A 19,323-nucleotide genomic window follows, 5' to 3' on the forward strand; every position below is an offset into this window, starting at 1 on the left:
TGCGTCTTCAAAACGCACCCCCAGTATCCTAGGAAGCACTACAGGGGAGATCCGCCAATCGCTGCTCCTCAAGCCAAGAAATTGTCTTATACTGTGCATCAATCAGCAGTGGGCACTGCCCCGCGAGCTAGGATCGTACAGTGATAGGCCGAAGCCCCGTGACCTGAATTAGTCCTGGTTTTGCGCGAAAATAGAAGGGTGGTTTCCCGATGGTGGGGTTTCAGCAATGGTACTAAGAACCTAAAACGCAGCCCGGCCACTTGTGCCACTAATAGTTTCAATTCATTTCACACACAATTGAGCACTCAGTGAGCGCTACTTATGGTGCCAGGAAAGCAGCGAGGATGGGGTATACAAAGATGATTTCTCATTCTCACTTTTCAGGAAAATTTGGGCATATCTTCATCCTCCACTTGTTGCCACATAAAAGCTAATTTCAGGTGTACTCGGATATTACATTTCTCAGCAAACTGAGGGCATTTATTTCAACACCTTGTATCGCTACTCTGCGAAACTCCAAATTTGGCGCTGCTCTGAGGTTGCTTACAGCCCATAATGGAGATAGAATATGTGTCTACATGAGAATATCTATAGAAATACTAATATTTGTATGACTAATTTACACATGGCGCACATGAAGAGGGTAGTGCCCACAGTAAAGGTGGTGATTTTAGGTCATCCTTTCTCCTCCTTGCACCAGCCCTCTTCTGCTCAAAAAAAAATTTCCCATATCATTGATGCCTGAAATTCTTTCAACGGAGTACAAGGCCCTATAATTTCACAGTTAAGTTATTTAAGTCAATTTAAGTGATATCTCCTAAGCAACTACTTATGCGTCAGGCACCATGCTAAACACTAAAGACCTAGAGTTCAATAAGAGAGTCCCCGCCTTCAAGGAGTTAGCATTCTAGAAAAGGAGACGAGTAAATAAAATTAATAAAATGTGACAAATACAAAATAAGTGAATATTCCAAGCAACACATAGGACATGAGTAACTGGAGGAATTAAGGAAGGCTTCCTGGAGGAGGAAACATCTGAGTTTGACAAACATGAAAAGACAAACAGGAATGGAAATGGGGAAAGGTAATTTCTTGCAGAGGGAATAGCATATGCAAAGTCATCCAGATAAGAAACAGCATGATATTTTTAGGCAATTATCACCAATTCAGGTTGTGTAGTGGAAGTGCTTAGAGAGGTAGCCTGGCTGGGGATGGGCAGATGAGGATGATCCTTCTATATTAAGCAAAGGATCTTTGGTTTTATGATGCAGACAATAAGAAGCCACTGAAGGATCTTCAACACACACACACACACACACACACACACACACACACACACACACAAAGACATGATCAGATTCGTGTTTTAGAAGGATTATTTTGCAGGCAACATGGAAGATGTATCTGAGTTGAGTGTGACCAATTATGAGTATCTGTTGATACAGTAGTACTTGGAATCAGATGATGGTGGTGGGAATGGAGAAAAGGGAAGAGAGAAGGCTGAGACTGAGGAAATAAAATGATAGGAGTTGTATCTGATAGATATGGTGGTAGTATAGTATAGGGCTTAAATGTGTGAGCTATGGACTTAGGCTGCCTGGGCTTAGATCATTGCTTCCTAGCTGTATAACCTTGAGCATGTTATCCAACAAGTTTTCCTCCTCTGTAAAATGGAAATAAGACTAAAAGCTACCCCTGGGGCTTTTGTGAGAATTCAATGAAATAAAATATGTGCAAATAGTAAGTCCTCAGTAACTATTAGCTATTATTACTATTTGACGGGAGAGAGAGAAAATAGATAAAATGACTCCTAGGTTTCTGAGGTAGGTAACTATGTGGATTGCTGGTACCACCAATCGAAATTGGAATTACAGAAAGAGGAGTGAGCTTGGGAGGGAAGACAGTGAGTTCAATTTAGATAAATCTGGGGTGTCTGTAGGACATCCAAATGTCCAAGAGGCAGCTGGAAATACTGGCCTGGAGCTCGAGGGTGTGACTAGAATTAGAGATTTGGGAATTATTAGCATACAGTGTAGAAAGAAAAATGTGAAGAGGCAAGGACAGAATATTTAAAAATTGATGAAGGCATGCAATGTTGATGAGACTGTAAATCTGTACAATCTTTCTAGGAAGCTAATTGGCAGTATGTATTAAAAAAAAAACCCCTTGACCTCAGGAAGCTTGTAATACTGGTTGTCTCTGGAGAGCAGAACTGGAGAACAGGAGTCAGGGACAGCAGGGAGAGTTGTTTTTCATTTTCATTTCATTTATGTTTAAGTGCTTTTGTATTGTAAAAATATTTTAAGTGGGAATTCCCTGGCGGTCCAGTGGTTAGGACTCAACTCTTTCACTGCCGGGGCCCGGATTCAATCCCTGATGGGGGAACTGAGATCCTGCAATCCATGGGGCGCCGCCAAAAAAAAAATTAATATTATTTATCAAAACTTTTGGCTCAAAATTTTCACCTCGATCATAAAACTCAGTGTCTTGTGTAAATTGCCAAATTCAGGGTTCTCCTATGTATCCATGTAAAATAATGTTCTTATATTCGTTGATATGGAATGATGCCCACGAGAAAAATGAAAAAAAGCTGGTAAAAAAATACTGTAGACCATGGCGGTCAGCAAGAACAAGCGCCTTACAAAAGGCAGCAAAAAAGGAGCCAAGAAGAAAGTACCATGATTGAAGCTCACGTTGACGTCAAGACTACCGATGGTTATTTGCTTCATCTATTCTGTGTGGGTTTTACTAAAAAACGCAACAATCAGATTCAGAAGACCTCTTATGCCCAGCACCAGCAGGTCCACCAAATTCGGAAGAAGATGATGGAAATCATGACCCAAGAGGTGCAGACAAGTGACTTGAAAGAGGTGGTCAATAAACTGATTCCAGACAGCACTGGAAAAGACATAGAAAAGACTTGCCAATCTATTTATCTGCTCCATGGTGTCTTTGTTAGAAAAGTAAAAATGCTGAACAAGCCCCAGTTTGAATTGGGAAAACTCATGGAGCAACATGGTGAAGGTAGTAGTTCTGGGACTTCCCTGGTGGCACAGTGGTTAAGAATCTGCCTGCCAATGCAGGGGACACGGGTTCAATCCCTGGTCCGGGAAGATTCCACATGCCGCGGAGCAACTAAGCCCGTGCGTCACAACTACTGAGCCTGCGCTCTAGGGCCCGCATGTGGCAACTACTGAGCCCACGTGCCTAGAGCCCGTGCTCCACAATGAAGAGCAGCCCCCCACTCTCCGCAACTAGAGAAAGCCTGCGTGCAGCAACAAAGACCCAACACAGCCAAAAATAAATAAAGTAATAAATAAAGTAATTAATTAATTTTAAAAAGGGGAAAAATATAGTAGTTCTGGAAAAGCTACTGGGGATGAGGCAGGTGCTAAAGTTGAATGAGTTGATGGATATTAGCTGCCAGTCCAAGAATCTGTTTAAAATTCAGACTTTTAATGGTGACAAATAAAAGATCTTATTTGTGAAAAAAATATTGTAATATGATACCATTTGTATTACTGTATATGATATATATAATAATTTTTAAAGACTAGAAGGATATAAATGAAAATGTTAGTGGTAGTTACCTCTGTGTGGTGGTGGGGTTTCAGTTTTATGTTTTTATTTATAATTTTCTAAAGGACCTGATTTTTAACAATAAACATGTATCTTTTTTTAATCAGAAAAATAAAAACTATTTCCATCCCGGAAAAAAATTAAAGGACAGGCACAGGAAGAGAAGCTTGTGAAGGAAACCCAGGAAGGAATTTTCGGAGAGGTAGAAAGAGAACCAGGAGACAATAGTGATCTGAAGGAGAGGGATAAAAAATGTTTCCAAAAGGAAAGTAGGTGGTTAACAGTGTTTAATACAGTAGAATGGTCAAATAAAACCTGGGAAATGTACACTCAATTTGACAATTACCTAAAGGTGAGAGGTTTGGTAGAGCACTGGGAGTAGAACCCAGATTGCAGCAGATTAAGAATTGGATTAAGAGGTGAAGTGGAAACATTTAGTACAGACTATTCTTTAAAGAAGCTTGCCCAAGATTTGAGGAATGTGGTAGCTAGAGAGCAATGCATTGACAAAGAAGGATTTGTTTGTTTGTTTGTTTGTTTAAAGAGAAAGGAGGCTTGAATATGTTTAACGACTGGTGTGGGGGGGAAGAATTTCATAGAAAGAGAGAAGTTGAATATACAGGTAAGTAATAGGAAAAGGCTTAAAATCAAATAGCCCTGGGAGAATTGCGAAAGTTAAATTCACAATGAGGTGTAAATACACGGTCTTTTTTTTTTTTTTTAAGAGAAAGATTTGATAGGGTGGAGAGGAGAGTAGCTGGGTACTGGGCTAATTAAATCTTTTGCAGTAATAATGCAATTGACAGCTGTTATCAGCTGGCTCCCATACACACACACACACACACACACACACACACAGAATAGAATAGCCAAAGCAAATCTCTTGGCAAACAGGTGACATCAGAGCATGATGTGAGAGCAATGCGCATTTTCCTCTCACTGGGTTTCTTTGACTATGTTCATTCTTTGCCAAAAGGAGTCCAGAGTTGGGAGGGGAATGAGAGAGAGAGATTTAGGATCCTCAAATTGGAAGGAATCTCATTAGTTCGTCCTCCTGCCCACAGGCAATACTGGACCTTAATCAAACATACATCTATCCATCTTTCTGCCTTTAAATTGTTCCCAAAGGAGATTGCACAATATCCGAATCAGTCATAGGCAATCATACTGACAAGAACTTCCTTCTAGTCTCTCTTCAGACTGTCCTGAGGAATTGGCAAATCAAGAGCCCCTATAATTTGGGGTGTTTGTGTTCTTGGGAGCAGGGGTCTGGAACTGCAGGGAGGGAGTAGGGGGAGGGTCTGAGTGTAAAAGAGGTGGTGCAGAGAGGAAATCCAGAGAGCAGGGCTCATGACATACAGTCTACTCCAGGGAATGTTGATCCAGAGTTTACCTGCCTTTCTATGGAGCCCCGCTCTCTTTCTGCACACATCCATCCAACTGCCTACTACTAGTAGTGACTTCTCCCCTTGAAGTTCCTTTAACCCTAATTTCGCCTGGCGCCTCCCTAGGGATCGTCTCTACTTTAACTAAATCCCTTCTGAAAGTTGGATGAAATGTTGATGAAACATTTCCAATGTTGGTGAAAAGTCCTTTAAATACTCAACTTGTCTACTTAAGTTGGTGACTGTGTTTACTAAAGTATCTCTCGATCGCCTAGGGGTGAGGGCAATCTGAGGAAAAGTGGTGTGGCCTAAGTGTGTGAGTATCTATGCATGTTTATCAGGTGTTGCTAAAGACCTAACCCTTTAGCTGACAAGAGTTTGGCCTCCAGCTTCCATACAGGTAGGTGTTTGTTAATTATATAATGAATCATTTAGCAACAATAAGACCTGGAAAGATGATAATGTTGCAATTAGCCAGCTTTCTTCCCTTAATAAAAGCTAACATTTATTGAACACTTACTATCTGCCAGGCACTCTTTTAATCACTTTATGTATTTTAACTCAGTTAATCCTCAGAACAATCCTATGACACAGGTGCTATTTGTTAAAATTATTTATTTATTTATGGCTGTGTTGGGTCTTCGTTTCTCTGCAAGGGCTTTCTCTAGTTGCGGCAAGTGGGGACCACTCTTCATCGCGGTGCGCGGGCCTCTCACTATCGCGGCCTCTCTTGTTGCGGAGCACAGGCTCCAGACGCGCAGGCTCAGTAATTGTGGCTCACGGGCTTAGTTGCTCCGCGGCATGTGGGATCTTCCCAGACCAGGGCTCGAACCCGTGTCCCCTGCATTGGCAGGTAGATTCTCAACCACTGCACCACCAGGGACGCCCCACAGGTGCTACTTTTATAGCTGCATTTTACTAATGAGGCACAGACAGATTAAGCAATTTGCCCAAAATCACACAGCTAATAAGTGGTAAAGTCAGGATTTGAACCCAGCCAGTCTGGTTTTGGAGCCCAGGTTTTCAACCTGCCTCCCAGAGAAGATCCTTTTAGCTCATACAGGGCTAAAAAAGAGTCATCATAAAGGGAGTAAGATGGAAAAAGAATTAGGAAAGGAAAAAGGAGAGAAATAAAGACCAAAAAAAATTGTTTAAGGGGCAGAATGTCACTAACAACAGCTTAGTAACATTCTGGTGTAAGTTGCCTGCTCCTGCCTAGATGTTCTTCATCTGGCCTTTAATCTGAAACTTTTTGTATTGAATTCTATCTTCTTTTTTTTTTTTTTTTTTTTTAATGTTTTTGATAAAGTCAGTATTTTTTTAAAATTATTTATTTATTTATTTATGGCTGTGTTGGGTCCTCGCCTCTGTGCGAGGGCTCTCTCCAGTCGCGGCAAGTGGGGGCCACTCCTCATTGCGGTGCGCGGGCCTCCCACCATCGCGGCCCCTCCTGCTGCGGAGCACAGGCTCCAGACGCGCAGGCTCAGCAGCCGTGGCCCACGGGCCCAGTCGCTCCGCGGCACGTGGGATCCTCCCAGACCAGGGCTCGAACCCGTGTCCCCTGCATTGGCAGGCAGACTCTCAACCACTGCGCCACCAGGGAAGCCCTGAATTCTATCTTCTTAATACCTATGATAACTTCAAGCCTATTTAATTTCTGCCCATCCTTCAAAGCCCAGTGCAGGTCCCACCTCCTCCATAAAGCCTCCATATTCATCCAGTCTACAGTAATCTGTACTTCTGAAATTTTTTACAGACTTCTTGTCTGTAGTGTTCATTTGGCTCTGACTCGCATTTTTAATTAGTCTTGTGTACATTCATGTCTCATCTTACCAACCATACCGTAAACTCCCTAAGGGAAGAGACTATGACTTTTATTTCTCTTGCATCGTGTATCCTGCATAATGCCTAGCATGGTGTATTGCCAATAATAGGCACTCAGCAAATATTTGTTGGTTGACTAATTGATTGGGAAAGGTCAGAGACTACATCAAATCTTGGTTAACCCCTGAATCATTAGTGAAGAACTATGCACTCAATGTGTACTCAATAAACATTAATGATGATTACAAAATCATTCAAAGAGTTTTTATAGAGCTTCTACAGTGTGTAGAGAATGGTGTGTGGGGATAGAAATTAAATAGAGGACACAGCTTCTACCTTTGAATACCTTAGCTTAGTTTTCTCTTACTACTTCAGTGCACACTATCTCCTTTCTCTGAATTCCTGCTGCATTTGAAGTCAGGACTAGCTATCACTCAGTTGTTGTCTCCCCCGATTCAATTGCAAGCTCCTTGAAGGAAATGGATAACACTGTGCTGGGACCAAAATGGAATCACAGAATTAGAAAGGACTTTAGAGATTTCCCTATTGTCAAACTTCCCACCCAACGCAAAAATCCCTTTTGTAACAGCCCTGATTCAGCTCTTATTTAATTATACACTTCCAGTATCAAGAGTTAATCAATATAGGAAGCATAGGAGGAAGAATAGGTTCAGGAGCTACATAATGAGTTGGATTCTGACTACGTGCAGTTTACTGTGATTGTTAGACAACCAAGTGGAAACAAAGAGCTGAAATTCAAGTCTCAATCTCAGGAGAGATGTCAGGACTGAAGATAGAGACTTGGAGTCTTGGGTATGGAAGTAGTAGTTGAAACACTAAGATTAAGACTACTAAGGACAAGGGAACAAAGCAACCAAGGACAAAATCTCCGAGAATTCCTCTACTTGGAAAATGAGAGGAGAAATCAATGAGGTGAGAGAACTGGAAGATGAAGAAGAGAGTTTTAAGGAGAGACTGGTCACCAGAGTCAATGGAGGATGGATCAATGAAGTTAGAAAGGATAAGACTGAGATAAGGTTATTTGATCTGGTGATTAAGAAGCCAGACATTTGATGACCTTGAAGAGAGAGGTCTCAGTGAAGTAGGGTCTATTTTGACTTACTCTTGTTACCTATAATGCCCAGTTCAATGCCTGGTTCAATACATATTTGTTGAATAACTGAATAAATGGTTGCAAGAACTGTAGTTCCTGCTAAAAACAGGAGGTGACGGGGAAAAGTAAACAAGTTAGCCTTTCTTTTTCTCTGAAGCAAGAGGAGAATATGGGTAATAATATAGAGAAATGTTAAGGTGAAAAAGAAAGGGGCAATGATTTTCCCCTCAAAATGTGAAGTAAGCTCATCTGAGATTCTTTCACAGGTTTGATGGAATAAACTCTCAACTGGTAACAACTATAAACTCTGGACAAAATACACAAAATACACACACACACACACACACACACACACACACACACACACACCTGAAAGCTCCCGAGAGTAAACAAAAGTAGGCAGATATTGGATGGAGGTTGGAACTTAGAAGAAGGGAACAGCAGGGGCCAGGATTCCCATTTTTATGGATTTAGCCTGAGGGCAGGCTGTAGTCATCAGCCACATCGCTAAAACTACAACAGGAAACCCTCATCTTTCTAGCCTAAAGAACCAGAGGACAGGGCTTCCCTGGTGGCGCAGTGGTTGAGAATCTGCCTGCTAATGCAGGGGACACGGGTTCGAGCCCTGGTCTGGGAAGATCCCACATGCCGCGGAGCAACTGGGCCCGTGAGCCACAACTGCTGAGCCTGCGTGTCTGGAGCCTGTGCTCCGCAACAAGAGAGGCCACGATAGTGAGAGGCCCGCGCACTGCGATGAAGAGTGGCCCCCGCTTGCCGCCACTAGAGAAAGCCCTCGCACAGAAAACGAAGACCCAACACAGCCTAAGATAAATAAATAAATAAATTTAAAAAAAAAAAAAAAAAAAAAAAAAAAGAACCAGAGGACAGGATCTGGGGAAACGACAGTCTCTAGAAAATGAGGGGATATATCAGAAAGAGATCCTGAGGAGGAGCCCTGAATTATCTGTATAAATTCCTCCCAAGACTTATCCTAAACCATGCATGCACAGGGTGGACTGAAAACAACTTTCATCTAAGACTAAAAGAATGGAACTGAGATTTGAGCTGCCACCCACCACAGGCAAGGCAGGGTTTTTAGTTTGAATCTAACCAAGTTAATTGCCTGATGAAACAAATGCATCCTCACTCTTCAGAGAAGTATAACAGTATCCAGAGACTCCACAAGATAGCATTCACAATGTCCAGTAAACCCTCTAAAATTGCTCACTATATGAAGAATCAGGGAAATGTGGCCCAGTCTCAAGGGAAAGACAATTAATGGAGGCCAACCCTGAGATGATGATGCTCAATGAGGAGAGGAAAAATGCCCTGGTAATGAATGAAGAGATAGGAAACTTCAGCAGAGAAATAGAAAATATAAAAAGGAACTAAATGGAAATTCTAAAACTGAAAAACACAATATCTGAAATTTAAAAAATTAACTAGATGCACTCAATAGCAGAATGAAACAACAGAGGAAAGAGTAAGTGAACTTGAAGGTACAGCAATAAAAACTATCCGATCTGAAGAAGAGAGTTGGTTGAAAAAAAATGAACAGAGCCTTATAGACCCATGAGAGAACATCAGTGGTCTAAAATATGTGTGATTAGCATCCCTGAAGGAGAGAAAAGAGAGAATGGGGCCAGAAACAGTATTGGAAGAAATAATGGTTGAACACTTCCCAAATTTGGTGAAGGACATATATTTACAGATTCAAGCTCAGCAAAGCCCAAACAGGATAAATATGGAGAAAATTGCACCTATGTGTATCATAGTCAAAATGCTGAGAACCAAAGATCAGGACAAAATCTCGAAAGCAGCCAGAGAAAAACAGCACATTACATATAATGATTCAAATAACAATGGACTTCTCCTCAGAATCTATGGATGCTAGAAGACAGTAGAAAAACATCTTTAAATTAGTGGGGGAAAAAAATCACTGTCGACCCAGAATTCTATGTTCTGTAAAAATATTCTTCAATAACAAAGGCAAAATAAAGACTCTCTTCAGATAAAGAGAGTCTCTCTCATGCTTATAAGCCTTTATTCTTGCTGTTCCCTATGTCTGGAACACACAGTCTCTCCTCTAGTCCCCTCCCTATCTTCAGCCTGCTAACTCCTACTCATCCTTCACAACTAAGCTTAAATGCCACTTCCTCCAGGAAGCCTTCCTGATCCCCCAAGTCCAAGTTAGGTGTCCCTCACTAATACATCAATAGCCCCCCACATTTGTCCAATCTTAGTATTTATCATGCTGTATGTAATTACATGAGTTGATTGTCTGTGACCTTCACTAGACTATATGTTCCATTAGGGCATGCACCATGTTTTCCTTATTGGTGTATTTACAGTGCATGCAATAAGCACTCAATTGATATTATTGAATAAAGAAAAGAAAGTCTGATTCCAAAGTATTTCTTCCTTTCTACTATGCCAGGCTGTCATCATCGAGAGGGAGGTCCTGACACTACTATAAGATTGACTACTATTATACTCTCTTAAACTTTATGGAGAAATCTACTGTGCTTTGAAAAACTGAAGCTTTCATTGAACTATCATTTTCCTGTGATCTCATGGGCAATTACTGTTTGGAGACTATTCATATGTGCTTAACATAGATCCTTGGTAATCAATGCTTGTGAAAATCCTCCTTCAATACCACTTCAAGATAAATGACGAGTAACGTGGAAATGATTAGACTATGGTGCATCCAACTTATAGAATATTATGTAGGCACTAAAATTATATTTATAAACCTGTGTAATCATTTGAAAATACACTTACATGTTAAGTGGGAAAAAGACAAAACCAAAAATACAAAATTGTATGTATAGTGTGATTACATTGTTTTTGTAAAAAAAAAAAAAAAATCTATGTGGAAGGGAAAAATAATGCTGGAAAGAAATATAGCCAAATTATTAGCTGTGGTTTTCACTGGGTGATGGAACTATAGTTACTTTAAACAATTCTTTTCTGTATTTCACAATTTTTCTTTAATAAACACATGATTTAAACAGCATTATTCCTATAGTGAGTGTGGGGGGATTTTCTTTTTTAAAAAGTTTAAAATAGAAAGTCTAAGGGTAGGTAGAGGTCCCCTGATACACCAGACGACAATCACAAGTAAAACAGGACTGTGTTTACGTCTCCTTTCTCTTTAACTTGTACCTCAATGGCCTGATACCACTCATAGATTAACTAAGTGCATGACCTTGTTGAAGGGTGCTATAAGACTGGCCTCAGGAAAAGAAGAAAGGGGATCAGCAGTGGAAACTGCCAGAGGCAGAAGGAGAAAGAGACTAAGCAAAGAGATCAGAGAAAGTAAACATAAAAGAACAGGAAACGGGAGGGGGGAGGGAAAGACAAGAGGATAGGTATATGTATATACATACTTTCATACATTGGCACCCGCATGAAAAAGAGGAGCTGGTCATGGATTTTTATTACAGGCATAGCTAGCATATTTTTCATGTTATTTTATTATTATCTGTATTAAGTGTATGTGTGTTTGTGCCTCGTGCCTCACTATTCCCCAGGGGCACACTATGTATTTCTTCAGCCCACATGTGCTGTCATATCTGCCTGATGTTGCCAGGGAAGATCAACTGGACACTAGGTCTGGACATTCTGGAGCCTACTCTGGGAGCAAATTGCATAACCACGTGCCTATCTACGTGAGCTATAGATTTAGCAGACTATGTGGGACAGTCGGGAACATTCTGGGTGATAAAGGAGATCTGGATGGGGATTCGGGAAGTCCCAGAGGCATTTATGGAAAACAAGAAAGTAGATTAGTTCTCTCCGGGTCTAAACCCATTTATGACAAACAACTCGACAGCTCATAGCCAAGATTGTTTTTGTAAGATATTCATATTATTCTGTTGACTTTGTATATTACTTCCGTCATCCTTGAAACTTTCACTGGGCTAGTGGGATGGTTGATGGGGGGGGGGTTCAATTATTAAATGTCATGCGAGAGTGTTGGAATTAGAAATTAATTTCTACATGGTTTGGTTTGAGTATAGTCATTTCCCAGAAAGGATTTCTAGCAACCTTGTCTTTTCTGTATGATAATCCATCTTTTAACCCACCTGGAAATCAGGAACAAGGAGACTTGAAAGTAGGACATGTAAAGGGACCAACACAAGATCTTAGCATCATTCATTGACCTTTAGAGGGTGGATGCAATTGTCTTAGAGCTCCTGATGATATAATTTGTAAGGTAAAAAACTGTGGCTTCCATTACCATACGCTAGAGTCTTGCACCATCCAATACAGTAGCCACTAGCCACATGTGACCAAATTTAAATTAAATTAAAACTTCAGTTCCTCAGTTGCCTGGCCACATTTCAAATGCTGAATAAGCACATGTGGCTAATGGCTACTCTATTGAACAGAGCAGATATAGAATATTTCCATCATCATAGAAGTTTCTATTGGACAGCACTGTGAATCTAGACTCGCAGGATGGTGATCTGAGGACCAGGCATCTCTGCATCTGCATGTAAAGTGACTTTTTAAAAAAATTTTTATTGGGGTATAGTTGATTTACAATGTTGTGCTAGTTTCAGGTGTACAGCAAAGTGAATCTGTTATACACATAATATATCCACTCTTTTTTAGATTCTTTTCCCATATAGGCCATTACAGAGTACTGAGTAGAGTTCCCTGTGCTGTACAGTAGGTCCTTATTAGTTATCTATTTTATATATAATAGTGTATATGTGTCAGTTCCAATCTTCCAATTTATCCTTCCCCCCTTACCCCCTGGTAACCATAAGTTTATTTTCTACATCTGCAACTCTATTTCTGTTTTGTAGATAAATTCATTTGTAGCCTTTTTTTTAGATTTCACACATAAGTGATATCATATATTTGTCTTTCTCGGTCTGATTTACTTCACTCAGTATGACAATCTCTAGGTCCATCCATGTTGCTGCAAATGGCATTATTTCATTCTTTTTTATGGCTGAGTAATATTCCATTGTACATATGTACCACATCTTCTTTATCCATTCCTCTGTTGATGGACATTTAGGTTGCTTCCATGTCCTGGCTATTGTAAATAGTGCTGCAATGAACATTGGGGTGCATGTATCTTTTCGAATTATGGTTTTCTCTGGGTATATGCCCAGGATTGGGATTGCTGGATCATATGGTAGCTCTATTTGCAGTTTTTAAAGGAACCTCCATGCTGTTCTCCATAGTGGCTGTACCAGTTTACATTTCCAGCAACAGTGTAGGAGGGTTCCTAAAGTGACATTTTTTTTCTTACTTCAGGTTGTCTCTTTGCATCAATGTGCTCAGAGTGACACCAGGGAAACTAAGGCAGTTTAGCAGACCTAGTAACCCTCTTGCCACACACACGCACACACACACACACACACAGATAAGAATTCTCCCTTGGGGAATGGCTAAATAAAATGTGACATATTCGTTAAATGGAATACAATACAGCAGTTACAGGGAATGAGCTAGAGGTATCAATAAGGATAGATCTCAAAAACATTTTTGTGTGAAAAAAAGTCAGTTGCTGAATGTAATCATTTATTGCACACAAAACAATACTACACTTTTCCTATGTAAGAGTATTTTTTTAAAAGGTCTGGAAGAGTACATATCAAACTAACGACAGTGCTAACTTCAAGGAGGGAGGAAAGGTGAATGGGATAAGGGACCAAAGGGATTTTTTTTTTAAAGGGATTTTTAGATTTTTCTGTAATGTTCTAAAATTTTAAAGAAAAATCTATTCATGTATTACTTGTGTAACTACAATTATTAAAACAGGACACAAATTTATATGCATAACGTGAATATATATATGTAAAAATATGGTGGTGAAAAAAATAAGGGAAGTATACAAAATCCTAACGATAGTTGTGTTAAGATGGTGGGTTTGTGGGTAATTATTTTATTCTATTTCTCTATTTTTAAAAAGTTTTTTTTGGGACTTCCCTGGTGGCGCAGTGGTTGAGAGTCCGCCTGCCAATGCAGGGGACACGGGTTCGAGCCCTAATCCGGGAAGATTCCACATGCCGCGGAGCAACTAAACCCGTGTGCCACGACTACTGAGCCTGTGCTCTAGAGCCCACGAGCCGCAACTACTGAGCCCGCGTGCCACAACTACTGAAGCCCGCGCGCCTAGAGCCCGTGCTCCGCAACAAGAGAAGCCACGACAATGAGAAGCCCACGCACTACAACGAAGAGTAGCCCCCGCTCGCCACAACTAGAGAAAGCCCGCGTGCAGCAACGAAGACCCAACACAGCCATAAAATAAATAAATTAATTAATTTAAAAAAAAAAGTTTTTTTGTTTTATGGCTGTAATGTTAATACAATAAAAATTCTTAAATAAAAAATGAATCCACCTTTATGCTGCTGACATAGTATTATCACACATTAGATGTAGTTCTGAAGAGGCAATGGGCTCTGGTATGCAATTAGTGCCAGAAATAACAGCTCAACCTCATTTATGTAAAAAATTTCAATTGTCCTTGGTGACAGTCTCCAAGATTCAATTGGTCAATATAAAACCCCATTCTGCAGCGAATTCATACTGGCAGACACACTGGGACCCTACAGTTCCTAAAAACAGAGGGTCCATCGGAATATTTACGAGAATTCCCTTCTTATGCCCAGGACACCTGACTGGTTATGGGCTTTGAAAATTGTTCAGATCAAAAATGCCTCCTCTGGGGACTTCCCTGGCGGTCCAGTGGTTACGACTCCGCACTTCCAGTGCAGGGGGTTCGGGTTTGATCCCTGGTCGGGGAACTAAGATCCCACATGCCGTGCGGCACGGCCAAGGGGGTAAAAAAAAAAAAACCCTCCTCTGTTTCCTAAGAAAAATCTGGCTTCACCTGCACCCTACCTCCATGGGGATGCGAGGTCAGCTTCCACGCAGGCAACAACACTGGTCAAGCTTCTCAACTTTCAAGCCAGAACGTTAACCCTGTCACCCAACCACCTGTTCATCTGGCTTCCAAAACATACGGATCCTGCCTCAGTCAACAACAGAGCATACCAACTCTTCTGGGCTTCATCGGAGAATAAATGTAGTCAGCCTCTGAGGTCCTGTCGAAAGCCTGGTTGTGAGAAGAGATATTTATGGAATATATTATAAGGGACATTCTATCCATCCACTCCTTTAGGTGGCATTTTAAGTTGTGTCCTCAGATCAAGTTAGAGCACCAGAAGGTTACATGCCTGAACCATATTAGCTCGGCCCCTGCAGAAATGCTTTAATGTTATACCCTTGGCTTTTAGCCAGGGCAGTTACAAGAAAGTAATATGAAAATCTCTTCTGTGTGCATTATAAAACTGTTACTGAGGACATTGTCCCTTATGGTAAATCCCACATGAGAAATTTCTTATGGAATTTAGTGTCAGCGATGAACCATTATGTAGCTGTTAAAAATTGTAATTCTGGAAGACTAAATATGAAAACGTGTTTATGATATGTTCATTGAAAAAAAACAACACAGGATGGTACACAGAGTCTAACTGCAGCCATGCAAAATTATTTGTGTCTGTGGACAAGGACGGAAAGCTATAGGCAAAGATGAAAATTGCATGAGGGCGATGGGATTACAAATCTTTTATTTTTTTCAAAAAATTTTGTTTGCTGTAGCCCTGTCTTTTCAAGTGAGGGAAAAAAGAATTTAGTGACGAAAATCTCTATCTCTCTTGAGGAATTGCCACGTGTCTTTCTTTCTGATAAGAATTGTGTAATTTACTGTGTTTTCCCCGTTCCCCTGGGCGGCCCAGAAGATTAATTTAATGTTCAGTCATCGCACATTAGCTGCTTTTTCCTCTACATGCCTCTGATGTTCTACTTCTATAATCTGATGACATTTGTACTGGTTTTCTTTTTTCTGGTAAAGTGCCTCAAATCCCTTATAGAAAGAGCAAAACATAAAGCATTTCCCACATTTTAAAAGTTATACACAAAGAAAATTGGAAAAATATAAGAAAGTAAAAAGAAAAAATAACCACTGTTAACACTTTTGGGCATTTCTTCCTATTTTTTCTCAATGTATTTTAAACAAAATTATGAGCATATAGCATATAAAGCATCACATCTAGCTCTTCTCATGTAATTTTAAAATACAAGCATCTTTTTGTGTATTGGAAGCTCTTCTGGTAATAAGCCTAGTAAGTATCATGCCATTCGAAGGTTGAAACCATAGAGGCCTATAGGAATGGTTAATGAGAAAGCTCAAAGGTCAGTTCAAAGAGCCAGAAACCTGAGAGATGAAGCTTTGTGGACCTTATTCCTGCAGGGGGCCAGGACAGAATTTGTGTGGGTGTGAAGTGTAAGCTCAGGGCAGTCTAAAGCCAAAAGGGCAATCTGGAGTCTTGGACCCATATGAAACATCACAGAAAATAGGATTTTAGACCTAGGAGAGACTTTAGAGATCACCTAATACAGTAGTCCCATTTTACAACTGAAAAAAACAAAGCCAAAGAGGTGAATTGATTTGTGTAGGCTCTGGAGTCAGATGGCCTGGATTTGCACCTCTGCTCTACCACTTAGTAACTCTGGATCTTAAGTAGGTCCCTGTACCCTCTCTAAGTCTCATTTTCCTCTGTGAAATGAAAATAGCAATAGCATTTAATTTACATGCTTATTATGTGGATTAAACCAGATAATCCGTGTAAAGCACTTAACACGGTGCCTAATACATAGTAAAAACTCAATAGATGTTACTTATTAACAGTAGTGTAATTATTATCATTATTCAACTAGTTAGTGACAGAACAACGACAAGGACTCAGACCTCCTGACTCAACCTAGTGCTCTTTTCACTACATCAGACTGACTTCCAGGGTTTGGAAAGGACTGAAAGCTGCCTCGATCTTAGTAGTGGTGCCAACTCAAATCTACTTGGGGCTAAATCTTAGGACTTTAGTCTGGGGTGTACTTTATGCAAAAGCACGTAGCCTGGTGTCTGGAAATGTAGGCTCTTACGAAATGTTTATTAACTAAAAAGATTTTTAAAAACAACGACAGGGTTGGGAGGGTGTTGTTGGCTTCTACGAGAAGAACAAGAAATCTTTCACGGAAACACATAAAGAAGGATTTAGGGAAGAGGGCTACAAAAACATGGATGTTCCATACACGTCAGTGAAGACCAGGGACAAGCTGAGGTTTCTTGAGCTTTCTCATTGTTATTTTTGTTAACCCCTTCATCTTTCTCTGTAGTTACTAGCAAAAACCCTATGCAAACCCTAGATGGGAGGAGGGGTGTTTTCAAAGCTGGGCAGGGTAAGAAAGAAGTGGGGAAATGTCTATCTCAACTCAAATGAATAAAGCCGGTTCGGCAGCAGGCTTGGGGGGTGGCACCCAGGTAGAAGAGTGGGTGGTGGTGGTGAAAGAGGCAAGAGAGCCAAACACCTTTGACCTTCCAGAGGAAAAAAACACGTGGGAATGGGCAGCCAGTTGAGATCATAAACTCTGGGCTTGCAACCGGGAAAAAGGCCTGTGCCCCCCATATCCTACCATATTTCTGTTTGTAACTTATAACTATAGCAGTTTTCTGGGGGCCTGCTGTTGGTCCTCTTATTTTTTTTTAGTTTTATTGGAGGATAGTTGACTTACAATGTTGTGTTTAATTTCTGCGGTACAGCAAAGTGACTCAGTTATGCATATATATATTCTTTCTCATATTCTTCTCCATTATGGTTTATCACAGGATATTGAACATAGTTCCCTGTGCTATACAGTAGGTCCTTGTTGTTTATCCATCCTATATACAATAGCTTGCATCTGTGTTGGTCCTCTTTCATGACCAATGTCTCTTCTATTTTCCAAGGCCACCTTGCTGACTCTCTCTCTTGACTAATGTATATTCCAACACTGCCACAGGAATAAAGTGCATAATTCTGACCTCTCTGGATGCATGCTTTAAAGTCTTGGTGTTCTTACCATTCCATCGATCCTTCAGCTCACCCTCCTAAAGCATCTGGAGGTCCTATGGTTTATGGTCATTTTCATCTGTCCGGAGTTACAAGGTATACCCTCATCTTAACAGTAAAGGCTCAATAAGCATTTGTGGATTGACTGAAGAATTTATACTCTAGCTGGGGAGACAATATGCCCTCATGAAACGAAAAGCCATGTAACCCCAAGCACAAAATGAAAGAATACAAACTGAGTTCATAGAGGCTCAGGAGATGCAAAGTTGTTAAGTGATCTGTCAGGTTGGGCTAGTTGGGGAAAGTTTCCAAGAGCATGTAAGTTTTGAGCTTTGAATTGGAAATTTAAGGTGATGGACATGAGTTGGTAGAGAGGTGGACCTTTTCAAACAAATGCACAAAGGGAGACAACGCGAGATATAACTCAAGCCACGACAGGTGCCTGCCCCACCCTGCCATTTCCCTGTCTCAGCAGCTCTTCATGATCTGCCACCACACCTGTTTCAGTTAGAAGAGAGCTCCTTGTGACCTAGCGCCCACCAGGCTCCCTCTTCTACCAAATTCACCGCTCGTGCAGCACTTTCCGAGTACTCCAGGCTGTGCTGGAAGAGGCGTAGGCAGGAAATGTTCGCAGGCATTGTGAGCAACTATCTCCTGTCCCTCTAGGCTGGACCTCAGGTGGGAATACACAGTCTTCTGTTTACCCTCTACATGACAAATGCGTGTTGGAGTAGAAGAAGGCAGGAATATGTAGAACCAAGATGGTTATGTTACCATGAGCAGACTAATATCACTTTGAAGGTCTAATGTGCTGCGGCCTCTGAAAAACTCCGGGTGGTATGGCTTTACAACCGTGATGGGAGGAAGGCCTGGTCATCACAGAGCACGTATCAAGCAACACTGCCAATGGTATAATGCTAGGCACTATACAGATAAGTTAAATTACAGTCCCTACCCCTAGGAGCTTGCCATCTAACAGGAAAAATGGGACATGGCCAGGCAGTAAATAAATATGATACATTTATTAAAACGTTGTCAAATGCACAAGTGCAATGGTCACTCGATTCCTGACCTCGTTCATTCGACAAACATTTATTGAATGTCTGTTATGTGGGCTCACAGAGATACATAAAACTTGTCTCTGCCTTCAAGGAGTTCACAGTTTAGTGGAAGAGACATACATACACATAAGCAAATAATTACAGTATAATATGGTTTATGCTATATAACATAAGCCTGCACAAAATGCTTGGGAATGCATAAGACAGAGAACTAACTGTACCTGAGGGAGACCAGGAAGGCTGAGTAAGAGTTTTCCAGAATAAGAGACTTGGGGAAGGGATGATGAGAGGGAGGACATCCCAGGATGTGGAGGGAAAGGTATAAAAGGGTATGTATGGCATTTCCAGGAAATAGTGCGAAACTCGAACTGGTCAGAACTTAATGTGCCCAGTGAAAGAGGAAGCAGGAAAGGTGCCTGAATCTGAAGAGACCTGTATGCCTT

Source organism: Balaenoptera musculus, chromosome X, assembly GCF_009873245.2.
Source record: "Balaenoptera musculus isolate JJ_BM4_2016_0621 chromosome X, mBalMus1.pri.v3, whole genome shotgun sequence".
In the NCBI taxonomy this organism is placed as follows: Eukaryota; Metazoa; Chordata; class Mammalia; order Artiodactyla; family Balaenopteridae; genus Balaenoptera; species Balaenoptera musculus.